The following is a 7,049-nucleotide window of genomic DNA, read 5'->3' as shown; positions in this document are numbered from 1 at the left end:
GCAGATGCGAGGTGAAATAGGCATCCAGCCCTGCTTTCTGACCCTCCTGTGATGATGCTGCAGTTCCGAAAGTGCCAGGTCCTCTGATGCACAACTTCGTTGGGCACCTTCCCCCGTGCGGTCCTGCTAGACAAGCCTGGTGCGGACATCAGCGTTTCTTTCTCTCTTCTGTTCAGCTCTGGTTGTTGAATGACTCTCCTTGGGTGTCTCAGCAGCCCTTTTCGTTTCTGTAATGCTGCCCACTGTTCCCTCGGTAAATTCTCTGCACGATCCCAGCGGAGTGTTCTGTACGTCTTTGGTTGGGTCTTGCAGGATGCGTCCAATGCCAGCCACATGCTACTCCTTGTCCACAAAAGCAGTCTTGAGTTTCTCGCATAATACACATGCTCTTCACCAAGAACAAAAGAAAACAGAATTTTAAAATCTTCCCTGGGCGCTTGGTCCCCATCACACCGCTGTCCCCACCGTTTCTGCCCTTTACCCCAAGCCTCTTGAAGGGCTGTTTACTCCTGCTATGTCCATGGTCTGCCCTCCCGCCGCTCTGTCCAGCCATCCAGTCTGGCCTGGTCCCCACTGCTCCACAGAAACAGCTCTTGCTTTTCACTGGTGTGTGGCCTCACCAGGAAGTGTCCACTTGATGTGATGCTCCTCTGGTTCTCACGATTCCATCCGCAATCATCTTGATTTGCACTTCCTTTCCTCTCCATCTCACTAGTATCCCGATTTCCTACAGGATTCCTTGGTTGTCCTCTGCTTAGGCTGCCACAACCAAGTGCCACAGACTGGGCTTGAACAACAGAAATTTGTTTCCTCGCAGTCTGGAGGCTGGAAGTCCAAGATCAAGGTGTCGGCAGGGCTGGTTTCTGCAGAGACTTTTCGACTTGCAGAAGGCCCTCTTCTCGCTGCATCCACACGCCGTCTTTCCTCTGTGCACGTGCATCCCTGGGGTCCCCCATGTGTCCACAGTTCTACTTATAAGGACACCAGTCAGACTAGAGTAGGGCCCGCTCTAACGGCCTCATCTTAACTTGAGCACCACTTTAAGTGCCCGCTCTCCAGATGTGGTCATGTTCTGAGGAACAAGGGCTTAGGCCTTGGACACATGAATTTGGATGAGGGTACAATTCACCTACAGCAGGTGATCTCACCGAAATGCCATCTATGGGTCAAGGGATCCTTGACTCCATGCATCCAGTCTAGACCTCTCCTCTGAGACCCAGATCTGTGTCCCATCCACCCCTGGACACCTTTACGGTGATGTCTCAGGAACTCAAGCAAGCTAGCCTCCTTGCCTCCACCGTCCCCACTTGCCCTCCTGTGCTCCCACCTTATTAATGGCTGATCATGCCAGCTGTTCAAACCAGAAACCAGGGGGTCTGGAAGCACACCCCCATCCCCTGATGTGCACGTTTGGTCCGTCACCAGCTCTTTCTCTGTCTCTGCCACCTCCACCCTGGTGCAGGGGCTCCCTGTCTGGACTATTGTACCACCTTCCCACCAGCCTCATCCCCTCCAGCCTTTCCCTTCTCCAAAAACGCCACCTGAGTGACCTTTCTGAAATGCATGTTTAGGCATTTCTCACCTGCCTGAAAATCCCCAGGGATGCCTCTTCACTTAACAAGTTCAAACTCCTCGTTTAGCAACTGCCTCAGCAGAGCCTCCGTGCTCGGCACTGCTCTCTGCCAAGGTGCCCACGTCTCAGTTACACGGTCGGCTGGCAGCTCCCCAGGAGCCCTGGTTCCCTAGGAGACGCCACCCCGTGCTTGAGCCCATCCCCGTCGGGTCTCCAGTGGGCACTGTAGTCCCTGCCTGTAGTCAGAGCTCAGCAGACGTTTCATGAACACATGAACCTGCTTTGCCTGGACAGACAGGACCATCCAGGCTCACGCATGTCCTCTGGTCCTCAGCTCCCTCGTGACCTCTGGTGATGTCCCTGGGGCATTGTGATGCTCCCTCCTGGCACTGGCTGGAAGGGAGAGAGGAGGGCAGCTTTTCTGGGCCTGACTGTCCAGTCCAGCGAGGCCTTCAGGGTCCCACCTCTGCCGTTGACTCTGGGTCCCTTCTGGGATTGCCTCTGACCTGGCAGGCTGGCCAGGGTAAGTCTGGAGTCCCCGTGTAACCCCAAGCCTGTGGGAGTGGGGCCCATGGCCTCCTGCCATGGCTGGGCCTCCCTTCAGTGGATTCACCCCCAGATCGGAGGCCCCATAGCAGTTACCTCCACAGAGTCCTGAGCACACAGGACCTGTTGGGCCCTCAGCCTGGACCCCTTATTTGCTCTTTCTCTTAGAAAGGGGCCCCCATGCTCTGACTTCCGGGATCTTTTCCCTTGGCCTCTCTAAGATCTTCTACTCACACCCCATAGCTTTGGGTGAGAGCGGCTGTCTCAGCCTGCTCAGGCTGCCACGACAAAGTCCGCATATGAGGGGGTTAAACAACACACGTCTCTTTTCTCACAGCTCTGGAAGCCAGAGGTCCAAGGTCAAGGTGCTGGTGAACTTGGTTTCTGGTGAGGGCCTGCTTCCTGGCTTGTAGACAGCTTCCCTCTGTGTCCTCACTTGGCCTTTCTTTTGTGTGTGGGGGGAGAAGGGAGAGAGAAAGAGAGCATTTCTGGGGTCTCTTCCTCTTCTGGTAAGGCCACAGTCTCAATTAGGGCGCCACCCTTATGACCTCATTTAACTTTAATTACCTCCCTAGAGACCTTATCTCCAAATATGGTCCCGTGGGGGGTTAGGGCTTCAACATATAAATTTGGGGGTGCACAATTCAGTCTACCACAGAGACTTTTGGTGGCTCAGGGATGTGGAGGGGGGTGCCCAGGATGGGGCACTGGGCCAGGAGACCCAGGGTGGCATTCCAGATGCGCCTTTGTCACTTCTCGGCTGGGTGACCTCAGCTAAGTTCACAACTTCTCGGACCAGCCAAAAGGAGTCCTATTTACCCCACAGGGCTGAGGTAATGACAAAGGAGACAGGGCTTATGGGGAGGTCAAGTGCCCTGCCCAGGGAAGAACTGTTACATATTCCAACCATGTGCAAACAGGGTGGAATTGCCAGGAAAACAGACTGGCTGCTGCTCCATTTCTTTCAAGAAAACCTTGTCCCTGGCTGTAGGAAACCTTGCTGACATTCAAATGCCTTCCATTTCCAATGAATACGGTGTTTTTTGTTTTTTTTTTTCTATTTGACTAGAAGCTTAATAATATTACCACCTAATGGATTCCAGATGAGAGATCTGAAATCCTAGGTCTGCGAGCCTGTCCCAGACACTCCTCGGGCTTGCTACTCTCACATGGTATGTGTCCTGACATTTCTCCAAGCTGAACAGGAGGTAAAAACCTAGGGTTTAACCATTAAAAAAAACCCTGTAGTCTTCAGTACTAGATGTCACTGACATTTTCAGTTCTTGACATTATTTAGCAAACCTTCTAGCAGAACAAAAGGGCTTTGAGGATCTAACATACCCCGAGGGCTATGCTGTATCCTCAGGCTAGTTTGTTTTGCATTTCGCTTTCTGGAATAATCTCAAACAATGTCATAACTCCATTTTTCATCAAGTCCTATGAGAAAAATGTCAGGTCTGCCTGCATTGTGTGATTCTGCCCTGTTATAAACTATTTTATATTTGGTTATAATAAAACCACCCAATCACCCAGAGGTATGATCAGGATGAACCTGACTGATAGCGAGACAGAAATGCAGGCAAGTGCAGACTTGTGGCTGCAGCCAGTTGATTTAGCAAAGATCCCAGGTAAGGGTGAGAGTCTGGGTCCTGGGCCATGCTCGGTTTCCTTATCTGTAAACAAGGAAATCGCATTAGCTCAACGCTGCTCTAACAGTTTTCAGATGCGTAACTTTTTCAGGTAAAATAAAACACAAACAAATACAGAAAAATCCAAGCTGCTCTGGTTAAGGGGGAAGTCAGGAAGTCGAGGCTTCCCTCTTCACCTCTACGAGAGAATCCGGCATTGCTATGGAACACGGTGCAAAAGTCATTGATTCCACTTGTGTATAAGACCCAGAGCTGTCAGCAACTGCGCTTATGCTTTTTAATGTTCACTGATCAAGAAGGCTACCTTCTGGGGCTTCCCTGGTGGCGCAGTGGATGAGAATCTGCCTGCCAATGCAAGGGACACGGGTTCGAGCCCTGGTCTGGGAGGATCCCACATGCCGCGGAGCAACTGTGCCCGTGAGCCACAACTACCGAGCCTGCGCATCTGGAACCTGTGTTCCGCAACAAGAGAGGCCGCGATAGTGAGAGGCCCACGCACCACGATGAAGAGTGGCCCCCGCTCACCGCAACTAGAGAAAGCCCTCGTGCAGAAACGAAGACCCAACACAGCCAAAAATAAAAATAAATAAATTAAAAAAAAGAAGGCTACCTTTTGCTTACACTTCATCATGAAAAATCACCCAATGACTCCTTATTAATTTTATTTTGATGAAAGATAAATGATGACATCTCCATATCAGTTTGTTGAACTAGTTCATTAACTGAAACAATAACACAGGCTATGGTGAAATAGTCAATGGTGTCATGGCATTTTGTATTTTTCAAAGATATTTGCAGCAACGTATTCTGACCCATGTTCTTTCACAGCGTGACTTTGTCACTCCTCCAATACAGGTGGGGTCCGTGTCCCACCAGCCACGTACCTACGGAAAGTTCTGGTTATTTATTGCCTATGGTGACAGCAGCATCATTTTCCAGCTCAGTCACAAAATTCCTCTCTTATTTTGAAAGTGAATTCAGTGAGAATGTTTAAGGTTAGGGGGAGTGAAGTCCATGAACTCAAGCTGCCGTCTTTAAATGCAAGACTCGGAGCTCATCCCAGACACTTTCTTAGCTCGCCTGACTTATTATATACTTTTGCTTGGTATTTTTAAAGAAATGAAGTTATTACATATATTATAATCTCCTGGGGATTTGTTGTAGAACAAAATGGGGAAATAAATGAATAACTAAATGATGATTGATGATGAATAACTAAACGATGAATCACTCAATCAGCATAATCCCCCGTTTGTTTATGTAGGGCTAGATTTTCAAAATAAACCAAGTTTTTAGATGACAGCTCCTTAATGAGATAACACTTAACAAGAGACAAACCCTGAATACGGATGGGAGAGACCAGTGTTCCCGGGCCACGGAGCTAGAATTTTAATAAACAGGAGAAGGTACTGCTCCTTTGTGCCAGCGGGTCCCCCATGACAAGAGCCCTAACTCTTTGGGTTCCTGCGGTGTGACCAGGGCTTCTCAGCCAGCGTGTCTCTTACTGTCAAGGCCACCTTGCAAGACTGTATCATTGTGATCGCTCAGCCATCAGCCTGGAGTGCTGTTCCTACCCTTGGTGCCTGGGTCTGCTTCATTCTAAGACCTTCTTCTGTCGATGGGACCGTGGGCTGGGTTTTATTATTTTTTTATTAATTAATTAATTTATTTTTGCTGTGTTGGGTCCTCATTTCTGTGTGTGGGCTTTCTCTAGTTGTGGCAAGCGGGGGCCACTCTTCATCGCGGTGCACGGGCCTCTCACTATCGCGGCCTCTCGTTGCGGAGCACAGGCTCCAGACGTGCAGGCTCAGTAGTTGTGGCTCACGGGCCCAGCCGCTCCGCGGCATGTGGGATTTTCCCAGACCAGGGCTCGAACCCGTGTCCCCTGCATCGGCAGGCGGACTCTCAACCACTGCGCCACCAGGGAAGCCCTGGGTTTTCTTTTTGATGTGAGCTGGGATGAATTAGAAAGTGATGGCTTCACGTATTCAGAGTCAGGCCCCCTTCTACATGTTTTATATGCGAATACGTGTGACACCACAGAAGAATGGGATGCCAACTCCTACACCACCATGGCACCTCAAGCACCCATGTGGCTTAATTTAGAAAAGGGGAGAGTGACAGAGGTCCAGGGCTGTTCAGGAATTTGAGCGTTATCTGTCTGCTGTAGACACTTATGTTAGAAATTAGTGTCAGGAGGTAGATTTCACGTCTTTGCAAACAAAACATACCCCAAAGGGTACACAAGTAGAAGCTGCCGGCAACCTGTGGTCTTAAAGGGGCAGATTTAGGAAGACGAGGTCAAGGGGCTTTCTTCAGGTCACCACGACAAAGGCCACAGGCCGGTGCAGCAGCGAATGGAACAAAGCCCTGTGTATGACCGTCTTGACAGAGAGGAGACAGCGAGGAAAGCCATGCTTTGGGCAGAGAGTGACAGGGACAGCTGCAACGAGAGCGCCTCACTGGGAAGAGTGAGGAAACCAGCCAGTGTAAAATGTACCACCAGGAGCAGGTGCCTCAGTCCTGGCGTGGGCATCAGGGTTTTCAATAAAGAAATCCTCGTGTGTTGTGGCTCCACAAACGTTTTATGAAAACAATGTAAGTTGATAGTGAGCCTTTGGCACTGGACTTAGTTCAGAGGCAAGTGGAGAGAACGTGAAAGCGTAATCACACCTCTGAGCCCCGTGAAAGGCATCCTTGCTGACGCTTCAGTCTCGTGATGAAAGCTCAGTGGAATTCCAGTTCAACTGCTCAGAATTATACAGCTAATTCCCTTCAGCTTCAGTAACAATGATTAATCAGCCCAAACCTTCTAGCCTGCTCCTTGGCGGTGGATGGCTTGAGTGAACAAATTAGGTCCAAATTTATTTCGCTAACAGTCTCCCACGAGCTGTGCCCAGGGCCAGGCAGGTCTCCTGCTGCTTACTCAGAGCCAGCGGTGAGCTGGGTGGGGTGGAGCCTGCACTGGGAAGCTGTGACATTCAATGTGATACCGAGTTACAGGAGCTCTGATGGAGTTGGATCGTTCACTTGGGTCAAGCTGGGGAAACCGACCTGTTGGGCAGAAATACCTGAAGGTCAGCAGTAAACGTGTGGCAGCACGGGCACCTTGGGGTCAGTGGGAGGCACGGCTTATCTGTCCTGGTTCTCTTCCCTGCCAGCCCCCGCTAGCAGGCCTGGCTCAAAATCCTTTCAGCGCAGTGACCGCAGGAGCCATTGCCAATCATCTGGGCTTGACCCTGAAGGGGCAGCTCATTGGTCACCTTGGTGTTAGGGGACCA

This window comes from Grampus griseus (assembly GCF_964374135.1).
Source record: "Grampus griseus genome assembly, chromosome: 7".
In the NCBI taxonomy this organism is placed as follows: Eukaryota; Metazoa; Chordata; class Mammalia; order Artiodactyla; family Delphinidae; genus Grampus; species Grampus griseus.
Note: the sequence above shows the minus strand (reverse complement) of the source record.